This window comes from Narcine bancroftii, chromosome 3, assembly GCF_036971445.1.
Source record: "Narcine bancroftii isolate sNarBan1 chromosome 3, sNarBan1.hap1, whole genome shotgun sequence".
Lineage (NCBI taxonomy): Eukaryota > Metazoa > Chordata > Chondrichthyes > Torpediniformes > Narcinidae > Narcine > Narcine bancroftii.
In genome coordinates, this window is record NC_091471.1 from 274,339,021 (window position 1) to 274,364,817 (window position 25,797).

Below are 25,797 nucleotides of genomic sequence, written 5' to 3' on the forward strand. Positions count from 1 at the left end.
GCTATTCAGCCCATCGAGTTTGCCCCACCACTTAATCATAAGCTGATCCATTTTCCCACTCAGCCCCATTGCCCGGCCTTCTCCCCACAACTTTTGTTGCCCTGGCTAATCAAGAACCTATCAAAATCTCCCTTAAACACACCCAATGACTTGGCCTCCAGAACCAAGTGAAACAGCTTTTCTCTCGACCACGACGCACACACAGCACAAAAATAATCACATATATACATAAAGATATAATTTAAAATAAATATTAACATTTTGGGAGGGTTTACTCAGTTACATGATACTGTTCATTAGTCTCACAGCCTGTGGGAAGAAGCCATATTTCTGCCTGGCAGTCTTAATTTTGATGTTTGCAAGTTGGCTCTGGTGGACAGGCGTATGATTCTCATTCCCAAATACAACTCTGAAATAGGCATTCTACGCCATTCTCCATCATGGAGATGGGTTAGCAAGTGGATTGAAGAAAAGAATCAAGGATGTTCTCAAATTCTCCTTGAGAAAGCAGAACATCACACGGAGAAGGAACATTGGGATGGTACCAGGTCCATGAATCAGGAGCAGGCAAAAGCCCAGCATAAACAAAAAAAGAAATCCCTTCTAAACTACCATCCCCAACTACAATCAAATGCCTCCCATTGTGAATTCCACATTCGTCTCCATCAGCCATTTTGGAAACCAAAAAATTGGAGTCAATCCTGACAATTTGCCTGAGATGAAGCTCTTACAAAAACACAACTCTTTAAACCTTTAGTTCAGAATAATTCTGATACATTGGCTTGAACCTTTTCTACATCTTTACATCCCTCAATGTGTGAGAGAATCAAAATACTGACACGGTTCACTGGTCCATATTCTGGTTTAGCCAGCTTAATGTTAACATTCATCAGTAAATGCAAACCGAAAAATGTGTAAACCTGAAATAAAGGAGAACATGTTTGAAAAGTCCAGCATTTATTCTTTCTGTCTGGCCTCTTTTTTTCCCACTTGTAATCTCTATTTCATTTCTATTTCTTACTCTCTCAAACCAAATAAGGCATTAAGTTAACCATACAAAACCACATCCATGGTTTTGACTCTCCAAACACTTGAATGATTTTCGTTGGGCTCCTTCTCTCTGCATCAAAATAGATTTCTCATCATTCCAGGTTGCTGTGGAAAAGGCCATGAAATTGTTTGTTAGCAAGAATCTGACCCCTGTCTATTTTTATTCTTTTTTTTAAAATTCATTTAAATCTTATATATCAATACCCCTAAGTAGAAAGCCCTGCAAAAGTTAGTGGACACAGACCTAGACATCAAGAGCATCTATAGGGAACACTGCCATCAGAGAGAAGCAGCAATCATCAAGGATCCACACCACCCAGCACATACATTGTTCTTGCTGCTACCATCAGGAAGGAGGTATAGGTGCCATAAGGCTCGTACCACCAGGTTCAGGAACAGCTGCTGCCCCTCCACCATCAAACTCCTCAACAACAAACTCAATCAGGGACTCATTTAAGGACTCTGATGTTTGCATTTTGTTTTTTCTCCCTCTATATTGTACAATCAGTTTGATTACATTTCTTTATTTGTTTGTATGTGTTTATATCTTCTTGAGTACAGTTTTGACTTATATTATGACTTCCAAATCAACCTTAGGATTTTGATGTCCTGTTAACTTTTTCCTGATCTTCTGCTCAAACCTTTAAACTCATTTTGTTCAAAGCTTATGTACACTGTAAAGTTTTGATCTTTTTCATTCCCTAGTAATGTTGAACAGATCCTGGGCCTCATTTCATGTTAAATATGCCCAATTTAATGGTGCTGTATCTTGTATCTAATTTTGGAATATTTCATGTGTGCTTTTATAACTTTTGTAGCCATATTTCATCAAAAAAGCATTGCATCTTGTGGCTGACAGGTGCCTTGAACCCATTAAACTGAGAACAGGCAGAGAATTCATATGCGAGATTGTGAATATTCTATGATTCTTGAGGGTACAACTAATATACTCTGCAGTGGAACATCACCCACGCATTTGACAGCATAAGACCATCAATTTTTTATTACCTGAAGCCAATGTTACAGGAAACTATAGTACAACAATTCAATACTGCAAAAGTAAGCAAAACCTTACCCTGAATGTGTTCAATAAGTAAATACAGTATTGGATGTTTATTGTCAGGTATTTTGCATCGTATTACCAATATTTTCACATATCTCATGAAGATCTGTTTGATCCAGCAAGAGATAAAACATCAATGGAATATTGTCACACCAATAGTTCTTAGGTCTTGGCTGTTCATTCATCGTCTCCTATGGAATCTTACTGATGGGATATAGGACAGGGAGGAGAGGGCTGGGAGGGAATTGTTAGGATTTGCAAACATGCTGACCCTATGCCAAGTCTAAATAAAATAAATGACTTTTATTTATTAATTTATATGTAAGGCCAGCATGTAGCCCATCCCTCGCTGGCCTTGGGAAGTTGATGGTACATAAACTTTTTGAACTTCTGGAGTCCTTGTGGGCAGGTTCTTTGACTAACATGGCTGAAGGAACTAATTTATTTCATGGCGAGGATAATGTACAACTTGGAGGAAAGCCTGTCAGTCGTGATTTTCTACTCTTGAACTCCTTGGTTGGAGAGGTCGTAGTGGTGATCTCTGCTATGCACACAATATCCAAGAGATTTCATCTTTATCACAAAGCAAATTTCCTTCTCTTTCTACTCAGTACCAGGCCTCTCATTTGTCATTATTCAGGGATATGAGACAAGCAGCTACTTTAATTTCTTGCCGTTCCATTGCAAGAAAGGTGCAGGAAATATTCATAAAGATATAACTGGGAAGGGATGAATTGAGTTACAAGGAGAGGCTGAATAGACTGGGACTTTCTCCCTGGAGTGTGAGAGGTTGAAGGGTGATCTTATAGGCTTCTGACAGTCTGTGACCAAAACAAGCAGGCAGATTAAATGTTCTTGGCCAGAGATGCTGTTATCTGACGAAAGGACATCTGTGTACCAAGAACATTTAATCTTCGTGCTTGTTTTGGTCACAGACTGTCAGAGGCCTAGCCATGATGCAAAATAAACCATTGTATTCAAAGTGATAAGCTGAAAATTACATTATTCGACAGAAGCCTAGGCTTGCTCACTTATCTTTCTTACTGTGCTGGGAATAGGTGCTTGGATAAGCAGTTTTTGGGTAATATAAGCCATGTTCCTGCTGCTGAAGTGTGAGACTCTCCAAGAGGTGGCAACATCTCTTAACAAAAATAAGAACTTCTAAAGTCCAGCCAACGTCCCGGTTGGGGAACTCGGTGCCCCGACAACCAATTACAAGTGTGCGGTCGTTGTCTCGCTTCAGCAGTTGGGACCAGTCCAGGCTTTCTGAAAAAAATGGGGGACAATTTAAAAAAATAGACAATTTCAAGCTGAATGCAAAGATCATTTCATATTTGCTGCATCATGTATGAAGTTGGAGAAACATTAAATTAACTTTTATTGAATTTAGCATGTTTCATCCCATAATGATGCTGACACATTGCATTAGTTCAAGTGGCCTAAAAATGTTTTGCTGCTAATTTTCCTTTGTACTCAGCATTTGATGCCTCTCGTGTCACTGTCCGACAGTGGTTGGCCAGCATTGATAGATTCCAGTTGCCCTGATTCCACTTTACCATGGTCACAATGTCCTGGTGAAACCTTTCACCATGTTTGTCACTGACTGCACCAAGATCAGGAGGGAAGGAGTCCAAGTGTGAATTGCAGAAAATGAATTTGTGATCTGTTGCTCTTCATGGTTTTGTGCACTTGAAATAGACAAAATATGACAGGAAATCACAAAAATAAGTTGCATCTAATAAAAAGGTACATGATAGAAAAATTTAAGGTGATTTTTGTGATTAGCAGGGCAAAATCCATAATATACACCCAAAATTGTTCAGGAAGCAGAATCTTTGTTGCCAGTGTTATTTGTGCAAAAAATAAGGAAGATGTCAAGTCTGATAGCCACAGACTTGATTGATTCCTGGGAGGAGCCTCTGTGCCCATCTGCTGAGTTAGTATTGACACAATTGCACACACCATTATTTGTGATCTCTGAGCATCTTACCTGCTTTCACATCCAAGTGAACAAGAAAGACGGCAGAAGCTAAGAATCTGGAGAAATGGGCAAAATGCTGGTGGAAATCCGGATGAAGGTTTTGGGGCTGAAACAGCAATTATCTTTTGTTTTCCACAGATGCTGTCTGACCCGTGAGTTCCTCTAGCATTTTGTGTATTTCTCACATCCAAGGAAATTCTTTTTCAGAATATTCAATGAGATAGAAATTCAGTTTAACAAGTTCTGAGGTCTTTTGTTCATAAATAAGACAGTGAAATCTAGCCAATCTAGCTACAATTCTAGCCATCTTATTTATAGTGAACTGTTCTTATTCAGTATGAGAATTGATTACTGAAGGTCCATAATTACTTGGACAGGGAAAAAACATGTTTATATCAGAAAAGAACATCAGGAACTGATTCTGCTCTGCAAGAAGATCACAGTTATTTTACCTTAAACTAATGTCCCCTCTTGATTGCTACTTTAATGATCAGTTTAATTTGGGATCTCACATATGGCTCTTTTCTGACTAGCTAGATATTAGATTCTATAGAGCCACATTGTGGTGCACCATGCTATCCACCTTCCATAAAATAAAAAAAATCATAATGCTGGAGAAACTCAACTGGTCAAAGTGTCCTTTATGTAGCAAAGATAAAGATATTTAACCAATGTATCAGGCTTGAGCCCTTCGTCAAGGTGTGAAGGACTTGGCAGGATGGCACTGTCGGCATAGTGGTAAGCACAAAGCTGCTACAGCGCCAGCGATCGGGACCAGGGTTTGCATCCTGTGCTGTCTGTAAGGAGTTTGCACGTTGTTCCCGTATCTGCATGTGGTTTCTCCAGGGGCTCCAGTTTCCTCCCACCCTTCAAAATGTACTGGGGTTTAGGTCAATTGGGTGTTGTAGAGTGCATCGAAAGAATCAAAGGCTTGTTGATCCAAACCAAGGCTTTGATTCTTTTGATGCGCTCTACAATTTTATTAACTAGAAGACTGGAGCATATCACGTGTAGGTTGCCCAGTCCAGAATGGGCTGGTCTGTCTAGGAGCAATCCTTCAAGACCTGCCAGTAGGTGTGGCTACGCTCTCAGCCAATCACAGTTATCCTACACTACAAACTGTACAGATACACATTGGTGATAGAATCTGTACTATTACAGGTGTAATTGGGCAGCATGGGCCAGCACTGTCTGTATTCTGAGATTTCCTGTTTGTTGCTCATTCAGTTTATTCCTTGAAGAAGGGCTCAGGCCCGAAACATCAGCAATATATCTTTGTCTCCTATGGATGCTGTGAATCCTGCTGACTTCCTCCAGCATTTCATTGTGTTTTTACTACCATCACAGCATCTGCAGACTTTTGTGTTCCAGTCATACTTTACCTCAAGCCCATTTAAAAAGTTAATTCATTCAGGATATTGCATGTAGATACCAAGAGCAATAGTACCTCTGTCATTTACTACCCATTCTGAAGGTGAACTGCTCCAATCCTTGTTGCAAAGTTCATTGCTATTGGGCAAGTATTTACGTGTTGATTTATCAAAATTCAGATTTATTGTCAGGGTACATACATGACATCACATACAGCCCTGAGATTCTTTTTCTGGCAGGTCCGACAGAATTACCACTTATTGGAAGTGCAAAAAACTGTACTCAAGAAGATACGTATACATGTAAACAAATGAAGAAATTTAAACAATCTGACCCTGTAATACAAAAAGAAGAAAAATCACAAGCAAAAGTATGAGTTCTTAAATGAGTCGCTGATTGAGTTTGTTGTTTTTTAAAACTATTCTTTTAGTTAATACTTCACTGTGAACCATGTCAATAAAAATATATACAGATATTCATCATTAAAATATACACAGTTCACATGTTCATTTTTCCCCCTTCCTCCCACCCTCCCCACCCCTATAAAGTAAAGCAAGAAATAAAAGAGAGAAAGAAGAAAAATAAATAAACAATAAAAGAACACAAAAGAAAAGAAAGAAAAATAAATCATGTCATCCAAAATTCCATATTTAAATATTTTTGTACTTGTATCTTATCTCTTTAAGAGATGGAGGTCTGAAATCAGCAGTTTCTAATATACTCCATATATGGTTCCCAAATTTGTTCAAATACATTATATTTGTCTTTTAGATAGAGTTTGTTGTTGAGGAGTCTGATGGTGGAGGGGTAGCAGCTGTTCCTGAACCTGGTGGTGCAAATTTTGTGGCATTTAGACCTCTTTCCTGATGGTGGCAGCGAGAACTGAAGGTGCCGATAGCTTCAGGGAATAGAGGACTTGTGATGAAGACCAGGCAGTTAGATATGGGAGCATCGCATGTTCTGGTGTCTGTCACTGGACAATACGTGGGAGTGACAGGAATGAGTCATGGTGGCTCTTAGTGGTGGAGGTGGCTACAATGGAGGAGGCAGCTTGATGTTCGATAATGCGTTGTCTCTGAAGCTGCCCCAAAGGAAAAAAGAATCTCATGGTTGTGTGCAATGCAATGTAGGACAATAAACTTGAATTTGAAGGGACTCTTTCTTTCTTTTCTTTCCTTCCTTTATCTCCTTCCTTTTTTTTGTAATATGCTGCCGGGGTGTGGTGACTTTCTGCCAACCACTGGGAGATTAACTACCACCTGGGCCCCTAGGCTGAGCTTTAGTAAAGTCCCCCCTGATCTTTCCCCCTTGGGTGATGCCCTCCCCTCACATATTCTATCTGTTGGAAATGTATTTGGTGTATGCATGAGTACACTGTGCTTCGTGATGGAAGGATAGAATTGATGGGCCGGGTGGCAATAGCCTGGTGGAGAGGGGTGCATGAGGAGGGGAAGTAGTGGGGAGCCTTAGTCCTGGCCCCTGGTGGGGACCTCATCGCTAGGCTCTGACACTGACGACTGTCCGTGTAACCGGTTCGGCCGTGTTGGCATTTTATGTTCCGAACCTTTCAGCTCAGGTTCAGAGAAACAACTGGCGATGAAAAACAGCTGGGTAAAAATCAGGCAATTTCAGGGAATTTTTAAGATGCAATCTACTTTTATAAATCTATTATTAAACATATATTTCTATTTTGCATGGATTCCCCGCCTTGCCTTTCCTCTAATTACATCAATTAAAAGAGAATGCTCTGTCCAGGGTCCTGCTATTGCCTTAACAACACTTTTAGAAGTTTCTCAGTCGATCAATTCAGATTTATTAAACCACACTGAAAATGCACAGATATCACAAGATCACAGGACAAAGGAGTAGAAGAGGCCCATCGAGTCTGTTTCATAAATCTACGCTAGTTCCAATTTCTGGCCTTTTCCCCATATCCCTGATGCCCTCACTGATGAGATACTTGTCTATTTCTTGTTTAAATACTCCCAGTGATCTGGTTTCCACTGCTGTATGCCGCAGTGAGTTCCACAGATCCACGACCCTCTGGCTAAAGAAGTTCTTCCTCATCTCTGTTTTATATGGATAACCTCTAATTTCCAGACTATGACCCCTTGTCCTCAATTCACCCACTAAGGGAAACATCTTACCCGCATCCACCCTATCTAAACCTTTCAAAATATGAAATGCCTCTATGAGATCTCCTCTCATTCTCCTGTACTCCAATGAATACAACCCAAGAGCTGCCAAACTCTCCTCGTATGTTAGCCCTTGCATTCCGGGAATCATTCTAGTAAATCTCCTCTGCACCCTCTCCAATAAATCACATCCTTTCTAAGATAGGGGGCCCAAAACTGCACACAGTACTTCAAATGAGGTCTCACAGTGCCCCATAGAGCCTCAACAACACCTCTTTACTCTTATACACTAGTCCTCTTGAAGTGAATACCAGATATATTTCTGTTCGGTTGGGAGACTTACAAGAACAAGGTTATTTTTATGAAGCACATTAACTTGGGACACTGTCGGAATGTGAGAGACTCTCTGTGAGGTGACTGCAGTTTGCATTGGAAAGCGATGACTTTACCCCTGTCTTCATGGCAAAACATAGGCTGAGACAGCAGTGAAGTTCGGGGAATGAAGGTAGGTTGTCCCCCTTCTCCAGTCTCTCCCCACCACCCCCAACCCTTAACCATGGCCTTGGGACACTCAGACACAGTCTATCTGCTTTAAAATGTTCCCCAAGAATCCCATTTTTTCAGACAGTGTGGTGTGGATCACAGTAAATAAAATCCTTAGCAGCCCTGTGGTGATATGACCACCAGCCTACTGCAGGGGGAGATCTCTGTTCCTGCAGGAAGACCACCTAAGGGGCTGACACCACCTGGCCAGCTGTCAATCAGCCAACCTGAAGATAAACCTGAGCCAGCCCCTCCTGACCTAATCACACAGGGAACCAACTGGTGTTCAGACTTTTACTGGAATAAAGCCTGTTGTACAGTCTTTTGAGTTTGTGCTTGCTTGTTGCCACCTCAGCACACCACAGGCCCATCGCGATTCTGACCCCAATTACCTTAAATCAGAACTCTGGCCCAGGTCATGTCGTGCTCATCGTGTGAGGCTCCTAAATTCTTCCTTGTTATGATGTTATCCAGCATACTGGAGATTACGGGCAGGATTTAACCCCATCCCCCACTCCCAATCTTCCACCTTCCCACCAACCTATTAGATTTTTAACGTGTCTCCGACTGGGCATTAAAATCTAATAATTTGGTGGAAGGTGGAGGATCACACAGTCACCAACTTCACCTATGCAGTAAGTGTGAAGCAATAAACCAAGACCGTCCAGGCCCCTAGGCTTCAGCCTACTCAGCCTAATGGTTAATCTGCCACTACTGTTAACCTTTAAAAGACACGCAAAAGTTAGCTTTTCACTGTTCCTCAGTACACGTGTCAATAACACCCTCATAGAAATCTAAGGTCTCTATTTCCACATATTAGACAGCGATGTGCAGGATGGAGGTTCCTGACCTCAACCTTGAATTTTCCACCTGCCAGCCTGCATTCCCCTTACAATGGTGTATTTGAATGTAGAACATTCTAATACAGTGCAGGCCCTTCAGCCTACAATGTTGTGCCAACCCATGCAAACCTACTTCACAACAATCTATCTCTCACCCATAACATTTTGTTTTTCTTACATCCATGTGCCTATCCAAGAGTCCTTTGACTGTTTCTATTTTACCAGCCTTGATCACCACTCCCAGCAATGCATTCCCAGCACCCACCATTCTTTGTAAAAATACTTAACTCTGCATCTCCTTTAAACTTTCCTTCACTCACCTTAAATGGATGTTCTCTGGTATTTGCCATCATCACCCCAGGAAAAAGAATGCTGGCCTAGAATGTAACACCATTGGCTAGTGATACCAATAACACCAGACAATAATTTTTTTCAATAGGTTTGCTTCCTGAAAAAAAATTGGGGATTATGATAGACAACTTCAAACTGAACAAAGATAATTTCAGATTTACTGTATCACATAGGAAGTTGGAGAAACATTGAATTTGGCATGTTTAATTGCATAATGATGCTGATACATTGGATTCATTCAACTGACCTAAGAAAGTTTTGCCGCTGATTTTCCTTTGTAATCAGCATCTGAGGCCTCTCGTGTCAGTGTCCAACAATAGCCGGCCAGCATTGATGGATTCCAGTTGTCCTGATACCCCTTTTCCATGGGTGCGATGTCCTGGTGAAACCTTTCACCATGTTTGTCACTGACGGCACCAGGATCAGCCAGGAAGACGTCCAAGTGCGAATGGAGAAAATGAATTTTCCACTTCCTGGTTTTGGAGATTGAAGCAGGTTGTCAATCAACTGGATGTGGTTTGGTCTCTGAATTGCCAAGATAATTCTCAACAGCATTTTTAAATGGCTTCCATGCTATTTTGTTCTGTCTGTATCTATACTGACTAACAGGCCTAGGCCTAAGATAACATTGGCATAGCATCTGCAAGTGAGTACATGCCCAGGCATGCTTGGACTGGCCAAAACAGTTTGCTTTGTGGGCAATATACTATTATGTCAGGAAATCACAAATAGGTTATAGCTAAAGAACGGTACATGATAGGAAAATTTCAAGGTGATGTTTGTGATCAGCAGCTCAAAATTCATAAAATACACTTAAAAGTGTTCAAGGAGAAAAATATTCATTGTCTGGTGTAACCAGTGTGAATTGCAGTTTAAGTTTCCAGTGTATGTATGACCTATTTCGGGAAGATCAATTTTCTATAAAATGGGCAAACAGAAACAAATCTGTTTAGGTCATTTGATTTTATGATTAAATTGTCAAACACCAGAGTTATTTGATTAGAAACATTTATTTCAATTATCCTCATACTTTTCATTACTTAAATCCTCAGCAAAATTTCCATTACAAGAAAACTAAATGGAAAATAAATAAATTAAACAGGAAATGCAGTTAGAGAAAAAGCTGTAGCTTTCTTCTTCTAAACTCTGATGCACCAGTTCTATATTTATAGGATTAATTCAAGGGAAGAGATGTTGCAAAATTAAAGTAAGACTGAATAATGAATTAATTTTTCTTATGGAATAAAATTTTTTAAATTGCAAAAAATTTTGGGAGTCAGAAGATTGGTTTCCCACGTCAAGAAAAATAACTTACTGGTTTGATGTAGATGTGAAGGCTTGAAACAATTACATCACATGGGAATCATGAGTATGCTTGATTATTTATTGGTTGGTTAGTCACTTAATGATGCATGTGGATGTCAAACACTGTCTTCCATTCACATTATTAAAATAGACAAGTGACATTTGGACTTGTCAACCATCCCAGAATTGCATATTCTGAATTACATGAGTTGACGGTCTTACAAAGTGAGTTTCAGAAACAAGTTCAGACTTTGGAGAATGTATTGAGACTATATTGTGTATCTATTTTTGTTAGAATTCGGTGACATTCTTTCATGGGATAATGGGAAAAGTGGGAAGAAAGAGGGGCTGATAGATGATAGTTCAAGAATCTATCTCAATGCCATTATGGGGCATGAATCAAGGAAGATCTTTCTCTAGTTAAATTCAATATAGACATTCAGCATGGTAACTGGCTCTTCCAGCCCACGAGCCCTTGCTGCCCAATTACACTCAATTGATAAACAACACCCGTATATTTTGAAGCATGGAAGGAAACTGGAGCCACCCGGAGGAAACCCATGTGGACATGGGGAGAATGTACAAACTCCTTCCAGACAGAGCCAGATTCGAACCCAGGCGCTGGCACTGTAACAGCATTGCACAAACCCTTCGCTAACCATTATTGTTATTGTTAATAGATTTATTGGAGTTATTGGATCCCATCACACGGTTTAAAACAAAATGGTGACTATAACGTTTTTAGTCATGTTTAATGCTACACTGGAAACTGAACTCAGTACTTACATTCATCTCTGAACTACTGTGGTGTCATTTCACTTGCCCTGTAACTCCAATTGGTGAACTGTAAGAGAAATTGAATCCTATGAATGACTGTTAATTGATGTCCAGTGGTCACTCCTGAACTATGCTGTAAATGACACTCATGTAAATCTCTCTATTTATCGGAATCAGGATTATTGTCATGGACAAGTCCGAAATTCGGTGTTTTGCATCAGCGTCACAGTGCAAACATTCATATTATAACCTTACAACAGTTTGTGGCATGGAAACAGGCCATTTCGGCCCTTCAGGTCACTCAAACAACTCCACTAGATCCCACCACTTATTCTCTGCCCATAACCCTCTAACCCCCTCCTATCCATGTATATATCCAGCCTCCTCTTAAATGAAAGAATTGACTCTGCCTCAATGAGACACAGAGAACGTAGAAACTCCTTACAGACTGCACTGTATTTGAACCCCGGTCCTGGTTGCTAGCGCGATAAAGGTGTTCTGCCAACCGCCACACCAACCATGCCGACCCTTCTGATTCTTCATCACAATACTAACCCTTCCCTGATTTTTGGCCTCCTCTTCATTGGAGAGAGTGGATGTAGACTGGGAGGTTGTTTCGATGATCACCTTAGCTTTGTCTGCTGCAATAGTGGGGATCTCCCAGTGGGGACCTCCCAGTGGGGACCCTTTTTAATTCTCTGCCCCATTCCCATGCCGATTTCTCTCCATGGTTAATTCACCTAACTTGCCAAACATATGCTTAGGGTAGGGGCAAGAGCTTGTGAGTGGACTTTAGCTTAGGAGTGAAGATCAGGTTGTCATTGAAGGGATTATGGGTCTGGGATCTGGGTGATAGGGACATAGGGCTGACCTGGGGCTAATAGGGAATCAAATCAGGGAGGGGAGTGAAACACAAAAGTTTGCAGATGTTGGAATTGTAGTAAAAACTCAAAACTGCTGGAGGAACCAAGCAGGTGATGCAGCATGAATAGGTGGTAAAAATATATAAGTGGCATTTTGAGCTTGAGCCCTCCTTCAAAGTATGAGCAAAAAGCAGGTAGGCACCTGCATAAAAAGGTTGAAAATCCTGCCATACTTATGGGTTAGGATTAACCCTAACCCTAAAGAGAAAGTCCAGCAAGAACAAACAAAGATTAATGAGTTAAACCACAAAATTAATGAAATGCAGTTATTTTTCTCACATTCAGGGAGTACCCTTTGGAGAATTTGTGCAGTATTCATCATTTTTTTGGAGTAATCTATTATTTGAGTCATCGAGTGAGAGGGAAACTGCAAGGAGACAGCCGGTTTGTTCCACTGAATCCACGTCAAGCACCAAGCATCCATTTTTATACTAACAGTTTCATTCTGTCCACATTCCAATGAATCCCCCTCCATATTCCCATCTACCCACTTGAGGAAATTTACAATGGGCAATTCATTTCTGGGAGGAAATTGGAGCCCTTAGAGAAAACCCACACAATCACAGGGAGAAGGTCCTAATTCCATGAAGACAGCAGCTGTCCCACTGTTCTGTGCATATTATAAATATCATTTTAAATATCTATGAACTGTTTCCAAATAATCCACTTGCTGTCTTTCAAAGTGTAAAACTTTCGCGATGTATTTGAAATGTTCCATAACCGTCTGCTTGTTCTTATAAACTAGATTATCAGAATAGAGCATTCGTAAATTGCACCTGGATCTAGGTACAAAAAGACTTCCCTGATACTTTTTTTTAATGGTTAAGTGACTGAAATCTCCAAATCGTGTGAAAGCTTTTGTAACTTCTCTGTGTCGCTGTTTTCAATTCTCTGGTGCCCTGCACCACATTTCAGTCAAAACCAATTTTCCCTGGGGGTTAAATTTCCACTGAGATCTACAGATTAACATATTCAGATGTTTAAATCTGGTGATTCATTTAGTTATTTTCAGCTCCTATAAATTAGCACAAGAGAAGAATGCTATTTTATTTAATCGGAAAGAGTCTGCAACCACCGTTACTTTGTTAATCTGTTTCTTGATAGCCAACTATAATGAATAAATGAGACCTATTAGCTTGCACTGTAAAACAATAAATGATGCAGGAGAAACGTACTTGTTTTAATGACTGGATGTCCCACATTAAACTTTTTTGATTGTAGAGTCTAACTCTGTGTGAAATTGTGTGGGGCAGCACGGTTAGTGTAGCAATTAGCCCAACTCTATTATAATTCCAACCATCTGGATTCAAATCAGGTGCTGCCTCTAAGGAACTTGTATGTTCTTCCTGTGTCTGCGTGGATTTTCCCCGAGTGCTCCAGTTTCTTCCCACCTTCCAAAATGTATGGGTTATAGGTTAATTTGGGTATAATGGGTGGCACGGGTTTAAATGGCTGGAATCAGCTTCTGTTAATAAAACTTTAAAATAAATAAAATTTAAATTACTACGTGGGCAATTTCATGTGTGGGTTAGCACCAAGTGAAGCTAACTTACTGTTGGTTGAAATCTTAAAGGAAAGATTTTTGTTTCCCCCAGATGTTGCTGAGTTATTAATTCACTTCTTTACACATTGCTAACAATACTTGTATCAGGAGGCACAAGGACTGATTAACTACATGATACTAAGCTCGTCTTGGAATCATGGTTCTCTTGGATTATGACATCACATATGAACTGGATTACATTATACTCCTGCACTTTGTCTGATACTACTGTTTTTCATTCCATACGTTTGCTCTTTAGGAGATTGTTTCTGAAACAAGTTAAAACATATTGACAGTAACCAAGAGAGAATCCAGGAGTAAAACACGAAAGTCTGCAGACAAGATATACTTTCATCAATGAGCAGAGCATCTGAGGCTAACCCTTTATTCATTCATATGGGAATGCGCTGGCATTTACTACTCACCTTTAATTGTCCTTGAGAAGGTGGTAAAAACACAATGCTGGAGAAACTCAGCAGGTCAAACAGTGGACTAATAAAGATAGAGATACAGAACCAGCATTTTGGGCTTGAGCCCTTCATCGAGGTATGAGAGAGTAATCATGTGACACATTTAAGAGGAGCCCAATTAGCCCTATCAAGGTAGGGAAAAGCATCCCTTTCGTGTATGTATTGAACTCTCTTTGGAAACTCAATATTGATTTCACTTCCAGCACCCTTTTGGGCATTCAATTTCAGACTACAACGTGTGACTGGAGAGAAGAATTTCTTCTTGTCTTCCCTAACTCTAATCTCCAACACTTTATCAGCTCCCTCTTGTTACTGACACCTCAATCAATAGAAATATACTCTCTTCATTTACTCCAACCAAAATACTTTGTGGTTCTGGCAGCTTGTATTGAATCTCCATTTAAATCCTCTCTGTCCTAAGGAGAAATTAATTCCCCAGTGTCTACACCCTCTTGAGTCCTGCAGTTATGAGCTTGCAAAGTGTTCAACAAGATGATACCAAAACAGGTGCTAGGGCAGGTGGTGCTGAGGATACGGAAAGGCTGCAGAGATACTTGGAGAGATGAGGAGAATGGATAAAGAGGTGACAGATGAAATACAATGTTGGAAAGTGTATGGTCATACACTTTGGTAGAAGAAATGGATGGGCAGACTATATTTAGATGGGGAGAAAATTCAAAATTCAGAGATGCAAAGGGACTTGGGAGTCCTCATGCAGGGTACCCTAAAGGTTAACTTCCAGGTTGAGTCAGTGGGTTGGCATTTATTTTCAGAGGAATGGCATTGAAGAGCAGGGCTGTAATGTTGGGACTCTAGGGCATTGATGAGGCCTCACAGAGTACTGTGTACATTTTTGGGTGCCTTATTGGAGAAAGTAGGTGCTAGCGTTGGAGAGAGTTCAGAGGAGATTTATGAGAATGATACCAGGAATGAAAGGGTTAGCATGTGAGGAACATTTGTCATCTCTTGGACTGTACTTGTTGGAGAACAGAATGATGAAGGGGGACCTCATAGAGACATTTTGAATGCTGAAAGGCATAGGGAGAGTAGATGTGGAAATGTTTTTTCCCATAGTAGGGGAGTCCAGGACAAGAGGATATAACTTCAGAATAAAAGGATGTCAATTTTAAACAGAGATGTGGAGAAATTTCTTTAGCAAGAGGAACATGAGTCTGGAACTTGTTGCCACAGGCAGCTGTGGAAGAGAGGTCATTGAGTGTATTTATGGAAGAGATAGTCAGGGCATCAAAGGTTATGGAGAGAATGGTGGTGAGTGTGGCTGAGTGCAGGATAGATCTGTTAATGAGCAGACTCAGTGAGCCAATTGGCTTATTTCTGCTCCTATATCTTGTGATCTGGTGAGGTAGATGACGATGTAGTCTTTTTAAAAGATCACCAACAGTACAAAAATGAGAATAAGCTGAATTATTTTGGATCTCGATGGCTTAGTCACACTTTTGGATACAAATTTTCCTCCAACTCTCTTAAGTGAGTCTTAAAAATGACTGCAGAGGAAGAATTAGAGTTGATACCAGCATCTTGAGCTGGAGAGAAAGGGCATCTGTTGGGCTTCCTCTCCAATTGACATTCTGCTATTTGGTACCTCTGATCATTTCGTGATGCTCTCTGTATTTGTAATGCTGTTGACTCGCTGGGCTCTTGGATGACTGATCAGCAAGATATATTTTCATCAATGAGCAGAGCATCTGAGGCTAACCCTTTATTCATTCATATGGGAATGCGCTGGCATTTACTACTCACCTTTAATTGTCCTTGAGAAGGAGAAATTCTGGAGAAACTCAGCAGGTCAAACAGCGTACTTGATGCAGGTATAGGAAAAATAAAGATGCATAACCATTGTTTTGGATTTGAGCCCTTCATCAAGGTATGAGCAAAATGTAGACAGGTGCCCAAACAAAATGTTGGGGAGAGGGGCAAGTGGAGAAGCAGAGGTTCACAGACAGGAGGTAATAGGTGGATAAGAGAGGAAGGGCACACCAACAAACAGGGGGAGGGGGATGTATCTGTGAATGGAGAGGGAAGGAGGAAAGGAGACAGAGGGATGGGAAAGAGAGGGAGAATAGGAGTGGGTCTAGCAGAAACAGGATAAGTCGATGTTAATGCCATCCATTTGGAGAGTGCCCAGACAGAATATAAGGTGTTGCTCGTCCAATTTACATTTGGCCTTGGTTTGGCAGTTGGCAAGGTCATGGACAGTCATGTTAGTGCAGGAATGAGGTGCATAATTGAAATGGTTGGCCACTGGGAGACCCCTGTCATTGATGTGCCTGCCTACATTTTGCTCATACCTTGATGAAGGGCTCAGACCCAAAACATTGGTTATGTATCTTTGTTACAGAAAGTACATTGTTTGACTTGCTGAGTTTCTCCTGCATTGTGTTTTACTTCAATCATGGTGTCTGCAAACCTTCGAATTTTACTTGAAAGGGTGGCACTGGATCACTTTCTTCAGCTGCTGCAAGACTTGTGCGACAGATTATGTTGTGTTCATATTGTATATAGATATGTTTTTGGGAGGTAAATTGGGGCAGATTTTTTAGTGTAGGTCACATACAAACACTTTAAAACAGATCTTATTTAAAATACTGGAGCTCTGCTCATGCTAGACATGTCGGTCCCAGGAGCCTTTGCAGAGGCTTTGGAGAGTGCCCAAGAGACTTCACTAATGGATTGTTTTTTTACAAAAAGACAACAGATAAACAAACTTGTCGGAGCTGCAGATTGTCTGGAGTGGAACTTGCTGTTCTAAGAGGGCCAAGTGGTTTTACAAGCAGAGAGAGTTAAACGTTTTTTTCTCTCAGAGAGAGAGGGAGAAAGAGAGAGAGGAATTCAGTTCTACAGTCTGACAGTCAGCATCAGCAGCTGGGACTGAAACAGGACAAGCTGGCAAGCTTGTGGAAAACCCCATTTGGAAGATGGGTTGTGAGTGCTTAGTTCAGCCTGGTCAAAGCCCTTGTGGTTCATGCAAGAGGAGAGAACTGGCTGCCTAATGTTTCACTTGAAATAAGGGAAACAAAAAGGAACTCTGTGGTGACCTGAAAGAAAGGTTATCATCTGGAGAACCCTGAGTGGTCAAGTTTCTTCAACAAGACACTGAAGTGGCTGATTGAAATGAATCAGTTGTGGGTGTCCAGCGAACAACAAATCTTTCTCTGAAAACTGACAAGAACCTTCCTGAGTGGTAACCATTTACCTTTCAAGCACCAAAGCCTGGTGAACTTTATACATGTTAAATTCTGTGCACAGTATAAGAATTGCCTGCAACCAATGTACTTGGGGGAATGAGAAGTGAGTTTGGACTGTGAATCAAAGAACTTTTCTGAACTTACACACACATTACATACACTTGCGCTTTGAATTAGAAGGGGGTTAAGTTAGGCTAATGAAGTCAATAGTGATAAGATAAAGTGTGATCCTGTTTTCATTTTTGAAGATAATTAAAAGCAGATTTTGTTTAAGTAACCATTTGTCTTGGTGAATATCTATTGCTGCTGGGTTTTGGGGTCCTCTGGGCTTGTAACACTTGTGGTCCCATGGTGATATTAAAGTGAAAGCGGCAGGAATTTAAAAAATGCTGTCTTCTCTCTCCTTTCACCAACTAATCGTCTATGGAGCTGAAGTCTAGAGTTCATTGCATATACCATATTTACTGGATGAATTTTAAATGCATTCATTTCAACATTCCTTTTCTCCTATTCTAAATGGGCCACCACCTCCCCTGTAGTGTAGGACAAAGGAATATCATACAGATGGTTAAAGCATCAGGCTTGTAAGATTACTGACAGCCTCAGGTCTCAGAGACTGTTTATCAGGAGACTTAAATATTACATGTCATTCTACTCTGTGCTGGGAACAATGATACAGAGAAAAGGTCATGATCTGTTATAGATTTAAATCGGAAACAGACATTGAAAAGATGGTTAAAGGAGGTCACTCAGACAAGGCCGGAACTGGTCCAAACGACTCCATTTCAGATTGCACATTACACATACGATTTAGGAACAGTTTACTGAGTGTCCCGTTACTTCTGCAGTAACCAAATTCCAATATGGATTTAATTATCAATTACTAAACAATTAAGATGATTTATTCATCAAATTTGGTATTTATGACTTTAATACTGGCAGTTGTTTGCAAAGTTGGCACTTGCCTTGCATCAAGACCCTTTAAAGGATATTTAATAGATTGTGTTACATGGTGAAAATAAACATATTAAGAAGAAAATGCTTACAATCAAAAGGAATAATCAACTGCAGTCCACTCAATAATAGCTTTGCCTGACACCAGGACTCGATGTTTTGCTTGATTTGTTTTAGGCTTGTGTCATCTGACAGATGATACGCTATTCATGATGAAGTTGGTGGGTTCCAACACAGCAATTCAGAACACATCCTCGTCAGCATTCTCTGGGAGCTCTGTGTTTAGTCATGAAATGCCTTCTCTTTCTCTAGAAACTTTCTACAACTGTACTGTGGAAAACGTTCTATCTGCTTTCATCACTGTCTGATATGGAGGTGCCAATGCAAAGAGCAGGAACAGGTTACAAAGCGTAACCTCTGTAGCAGCAATATCTTCATTCCATCAAGGACTTTTACAAGAGGCAATGAGTTAAGAAAGCAGCCTCTAATCCTCGAGAACCTCCACCATAACCTCTTCATATTCAGGAAAAAGATACAGGACCTGAAGACAAACACCTAGAGGCACAAGGATAGCTTCTTCCCTTCTGCCATCAGATTTCTGAATGGACTCTACCTCGCTTTCTCCTATTTTTTTTTGCACTAATTTAGTTTTGAAATCTAATTTATAGCAATATTTTCACTATAATCCTGCTTCAAAACAACAAATTTTGTGACATGTTCATGACAGTAAATTCTGATTTTGATTCTCTTTAATTTACGTCAGTGACCAAAATCTAAATGCAAGCAATATCAATTAACAAAAGTGCCAAAGAATCTCATCAAATCATGTGTCTATAGGAAGCAAAGGGATCAAAGCAATGTTTCGTCCCTGAGCCCTTCATCAAGGTTTACTTCCTATAAACGCTAGATGACCTGCTAAGTTTCTCCAGCACTTTTGTGTATTGCACTGCTGCGACGCTATCATCTGCAGTCTTTCCTGTTTAAATCTGTTATAAATATCTCCTTTTCCAAGGTAATCTTTAAATCTCCGTATTAAGGCCACTTTATCAGGCATTACTGTGAAAAGTCCATTAATTTGTTTGTATAGATGAATACTTGTCCTGCATGTATAGTGTTTGTCTGTATGTATGTTATGTCTGGTTATGTGTCTGCATGTTTTGCACTGAGGACTGGAGAACACTGTTTTGTTGGATTGTACTTGTGCAATCAGATGACAATAAACTTGACTTTACTAATGAGAGAGGATTAGAAACCGAGAGAGATATGGTTTTTACACATAAAGAATGTAATTTTTTGCGTAGTCAATTTTCACACTTACCTTCTGAAGTGGCCGTTCACACAAAACAACCCGTGCATGAATATCACTGCCTTTAGACAAAGTACCGTAGGTGCGGTACTTACGTAGGCTGATTGTGAGTTGACATTGTCTGTGACGCATGACCTTCGTGTAACACACTGTGTTGACATCGTCAGTGACATCATTCTCCTGTGACCTAAAAAGCCCCAAGACAGAAGAGCAAAATGGCTCTAGATCCACAGATCCTGTTACCATCACTCCAATCATTCAACGATGTGGTAGACCTGCTGCTGATCAATAAATTTCACTTTGCTTCACATTTAAATCTCATGCGTTGCAATGTCACAAGCTGGATGCATCGTCGCACATCATCATTGCGTCGTATATATTAGCCCATTGTTGCCTGCATTTCAGTTTAGACTGCAGACAGACTACAAAATTGTCTAAGGGTGCTGCAGCAAAAATTTTGGAACAGGAATGAGCCACTCATTTCTGTTCCAAACTTTTTACACAGCCTGCATTGTGGGAATTTGGTGAAAATTTCCCATTATGCAGCCACTGAGTACAAACCATGAGAGAGAGAATTCTAAAAAATCCTCAGTGAATGTGTTAAAGGAGATTTGCTGTTGCTTTGAAAAGTCTGAATGACATCAAGATTCTCCTTGGTGGCTCCTCTTCACCAAAAATAATGGAACCTCATTGAATTTGAGGTATTTATAGCTGGAAGCTGCACAGAGAGATCTTGTTCATTTTCAGGTGATCATGGAAGAAACACGCAAGATTCAGCATCCCTTGAAAGATTGCGTGAGTTCATCAGTCAAGGCTATCTCCATGCTGTAATCTTTGTGAAAGCTAATTCCCTGTTCCATCGACAGCTCACAACAGTGCAAAAACAAAATAAAGCCAATTCTTTTAAGATTAGTTGTATAAGATAATGAGACATACAGTCATTTGTTTTGGCATGTGATCTGATTTTTTGTGGTTGATGTAAAATTGTCTGTTTGAGGATATCTTTTCATGAGAATGATAGGTAGATAAAGGTCAATGTGAGAAATGTTCAGTGTTTCAGGCTACAAACTCAATTACAATTTATCGGCAGAATTGGTTATTATCATTGTTCTGACATTCAATATCAATCACTATCCATACTTGGTTCCCACTTAAAGACACCTCTGCCCTCAACACTATCAAACTCAACTAGTTATCATTTTTTATATGGTGATTTTTATTCTTACACAACTATCTGGTCATTCAATCATCTACCATCCACATGTTATTTTACATGTCCATTATATTTGTCCTTAACAACCATGTTGGCTTCCTATTGCCCACCATGTTGACCTTGTGATCCTTTTCTTCATTTAAAAATATTTATTTGGCCTTATTTATTCCATCCTTCCCCTGTCTCCCAACCTACCTCTACTCTCTGTGTTAGTTCAAATACTCTGCACTTTTGAGTTCTCCATCCCTCTGCTGCCATGGGAACATTCTGCTCAATCACCACTCAAGGATACTACTGCTGATCCCCACCCTGATTTGTTCTTTCATCCCTCATCTCCAGCAACCCTTCCCTCCACCACCTGAACATAATGGTAGCAGTGGCTCGATTAGTGTGGTGGTTAGCGTGACACTTTTACAGCGCCAGTAACCTGGGTTTGATTTCTGCGCTGTCTGTAAGGAGCTTGTATTTTCTCCTCATGTTGCATGCGTTTCCTCTGGGTTCTCTGATTTCCTCCCACCTTTCAAAACCTACAGGGATTGTAGGTTAATTGGGTGGCACGTGCTTCTAGGCCTGTTACCGTGCTGTATGTTCATATTTAAAATTTACTTTTAAAAAATATGTCCTCCAGCTACTCACCTGCGCTACATTGACAGCACCGCTCAAACTCTCTCAGCCCAAATTGCAAAGTGTAAGAAAACATACACCTGACTTTGAAATATTTCGATGTTTGTTGAGTTTATATGGTGCTACTCCCTCTCCAAAGTAACTCTGGGAGTACTTTTACCTTCCATACAGTTTAAGAAGGTATACCGTTGCAGTAGATTGTGTTACTGCCTTACACCTTACAAGCACAGATTCGATCCTGAGCCTTTGGTCCTGTCTTCTACTATTCTCTCTTATGCATCCATTCAGCTTGAGCCGTCATGTGTCCATTTAACCCCCAACGAAATACCTCTCATTTTCAGCAAAAGATTCATTTTGTAATTTAAGAATAAATGCATTTGCTTCACACCAAACACGAAAACGTGAAATTTCAGTTCCGAGTACATCCACATCATATAACCAGAAATGGGAGAGCTCTCCAAACACAGGTCAGCACTATTTGGAACCACATAGCATTCAATTAGTAGTAACAGCATATGGCACTGGGAGACCTAAAGCCCTGGAACAGAAAGAAAATCTTGCAGGTGGCTGAGGCTTTGAAGCATTTTAACTTGTAAGCGAAGCATCACAATTCATTTCAGAATCCAAAGTCTGTCTAGTTACTCTGCATGATGTGTGAAGAAAATTTCTGGGTTTAACAGGATTTCATTAATTTTATAGTTTAGCACTCTTGGTCTACCTATCTCATTATGTCCTCTGTAAATTTGGCATACCCCAAGGATGCGTGCTTAGCCCACTGCTCTACTCAATATACACCCATCTTTGTGAGACCAATGCTATCTACAAGTTTGCTGATGTCACCATAGTTGACTGCAGAATCACAGACAGCAATGAGGAAGCGTACAGGAGGGAGATCGATCAGCTTATTGAATAGTGTAATGGCAACAACCTTGTGCTCAATGTTTACAAAACCGTGGAGATGATTGTGGACTTCAGGAAGAAGTCAGGGGAACGCGGCCCAGTCCTCATTGAGGGCTCAGTAGTGGAGAGGGTCAAGAACTTCAAATTTCTGGGTGTCAACATCTCTGAGGATCTGTCATGGAGCCTCCATGTTGATGCATCATGAAGAAGGCTCTCCAGCAGCTATATTTTGTGAGGTGCCTGAGGAGATTTGGTTGTCATCAAAGACATTTGTGAACTCCTACAGGTATAGACCATTCTGGATAGTTGGATGGAGGTATGAAGGCGCCAACTCTCAGGACAAGAATAAACTCCAGAGGGTTGTTAACTTGGCCTGTGACATCACAGGCACCAGAATTCACTCCCTTGAGGGCTACATGAGGTGGTGTCTGAAAAAAAGCAGTCTCTATCCTCAAAGACTTCCACCATCCAGGCCATGCCCTCTTCACTCTGCTACCATCGGGAAAGAGATACAGGAGCCTAAAGTCGAGCACTCAGCGGCTCAAGGACAGTTCTTCCCCACTGTCATTAGATTCCTCAACAATGAATGAACAAAAGACACTGCCTTACTTTTGTGCACTTTTTTTTTTATATAGTAACATTGTAAGATGGTTATAACATGAATGTTTGCTCTATGACACTGCCACAAAACACTGAATTTCATGACTTGTTCATGACAATAAATCCTGATTCTGTTTCTGATCCACCAAGTCTGGTCCATTCATTTCCTTTCTAAAGCTGACCAACACCGTCCTGGTTTAACAATTCTTCAGTCAAAATTCTCACTATTGTTTTCACTTTCCCCATGAATCTTGGTCCATCCTAACTCTGTCATATTCTCCAGGTCTATGAACGATAAAATCTCTGCACTTCTCTGGCTTTGCCCAATTGCCCATTCCCAAGGTTTCCCTCTCCACTGTTTGTCTTCAGCTGTCTAAGCTCTAAACTCTGAAATTCCCTTCCTAAATCCCCTGTCATCCTTTAACTCAAGCAGATGCATTATCACTGGCTTTACACTCAGCTCTAGATCACCTAGAAAATCAAGTTCCAAACTCTGGACCTCTGCACCACCCCTGCATCTGAAACCTTGTCTTCCTCAGCAGAAGACCACAATCAGTACAAATTGGAAACAATGTCTCCTTCTCACTGATGATCAACACAGGAACACCTCAAGGATGTGTGCATAGCCCACTGCTCTACTTTCTATACACCCATGACTGTGTGGCCAGGCACCATTCCAATGATATCTACAAGTTTGCCGACGACACCACAAATGGTAATGAGGAAATATACAAGAGAGAAATAGATCACACCAGCAACATTGCATTCAATGTTAGCAAAACCAAGGAGATGATCGTGGACTTCAGGAGGAAGTCATGAGAACACAACCCAGTCCTCATCGAGGGGTCAGCAGTGGAAATGGTTAAGAACTTCAAATACCTGGCTGTCAAAACCTCCGAGGATCTGTCCTGGAGCCTCCATGTTGAGGCAATTATGCTCACCAATGGCTATACTTTGTTAGGAGTTTTTGGAGATGCGGTATGTCACTGAAGACTCGATGCATTCTAACTGGTTGAATCACTGCCTGGTATGGAGGTGTCTATGCTCAGGACAAGAATAAACTCCAGATGGTTGTTATCTCGGCCTGTGACATCACGGGCATCAGAATCCATTGAGGACATCTGTAAAAAGCAAACTCTATTCTCAAGGACTCCACCACCCTCTTCACTCTGCTACCATTGGGAAAAACGTACAGGAACCTAAAGATGAACACTCAGCGACTCAAGGACAGCTTCTTTCCCTCTGTCATCAGAGTCCTGAATAAGCAATGAACCATAGACACTGCCTCACTTTGACTTTTTCTTGCACTATTTTTATTTATTTTTGTAAGATGGTTTATATAAATGATTGCACTGTGATGCTACTACTAAACAATGAATTTCGTGACAAGTTCATGACAATAAATTCTGATTCTGAAATCTACCTCTTTGTATGAATTATGATTCATTTGACCTCACATCTCCTTACAAGGCTCTAGATATTGAACGCTCTCTTGTGAAGCATCCTGAGACTGTTTTATTTCATGATCTGCATGTGTTAAGGTTGGAATTTCATTTAACTTTTCACTGAGAGAGGGTGGATTAATTTAATATTGGATCTATGTTTCTTTGAGAGGTGGGTGGAAATTTTATTACTTTTAAGGAATGGTTATCACCCAAGAATCAAAGGATAGCAACTAAAAACTAAACACAGCTAAAACATCCAAAGCAGAACTTGGATCACTCAGGGTCAGCGCTGGAACGAATGTTCGAGGGGGACATGAGCATGTTAGAGTGGGGGACACAGTGGAATGTTCTTAAACTTGCTCAGCGGGGGCAGGGCCAGGGCAGGAGGGGTGGTGTTGGATGTTGGGACCTACGCTGGAAACTACCTGTTGACGGTGAGGGGGAGGTGGTTCTACCTGGAACCTACCTGTCAACAAACGTTAACACCATCCGCCCCTCCAACGTAGGAGATGAGGACACTGCTTTCACTGTATCAAAGCATCGCTAGATGCTACTGATGCTTGACGCATGCTACTGACATAGCTGGAGGCAAGTGGAGAGTCGCTAACATGCTTCAACCTAAACACTAGTGACGTGGGAGGGGGTGGGGGCAGATCTGATGTCGAGCGATTGTTGTGACCATATGGGGGCACAGCACCTCACTTGGGGGATAATGCTCCCCCCCTTGGCGCTAACCCTGGGGTCACTGATATTTCAGTGCCAATACTAGTGTACACAGTCCTCTGTCATTCTAAGGAACACTGTTTATTTTAGACGTTAATAAATTAGTTAACACAACAAACAAAAAAACAGAGACATTACATCATAAAAGCTGGCAGAAGTCTAATTTCTTGCAAGAAATTGACATTTGGCAGATCCCATTGTGGAAATTGGAGCTTATAATAAGAAAGTGCAAGAAAAAAGTGACAACAAATATATGATCTTGGAAGCAAATTCACAGAGATGTAGCATTATTAAACTGTTATACTTCATTTGCATTGTTGTTGATGGAGGAATAATTAGCATGGTCTTCAAGCAGTGGTTCTCAACCTTTTTTTTCCATCTACCTTAAATAATTCCTTATTAACCAGAGAGCACCTATGGCATAAGATGTCAAAGGTGCTCTGTAGTTAGTAGGAGATTACTTAAACTATCA

General features: G+C 40.7%; 1 long non-coding RNA gene across 2 annotated transcripts; it reads right to left on the reverse strand.

Annotated features, from left to right (window-relative positions):
• Window positions 1-968: 968 nt before the first annotated feature.
• LOC138756493 (uncharacterized) lies at window positions 969-14,013 on the reverse strand. Of its 2 annotated transcripts, XR_011353102.1 has the most exons (5): window positions 13,895-14,013; window positions 11,428-11,485; window positions 9,584-9,809; window positions 9,306-9,433; window positions 969-1,155 (listed from the first exon to the last, which is right to left on the reverse strand). It is a non-coding gene; the product is annotated as an uncharacterized lncRNA (long non-coding RNA). The 2 variants fall into 2 exon arrangements; XR_011353101.1 differs by lacking the exon at window positions 9,584-9,809.
• Between the last annotated feature and the right edge of the window lie 11,784 nt (window positions 14,014-25,797).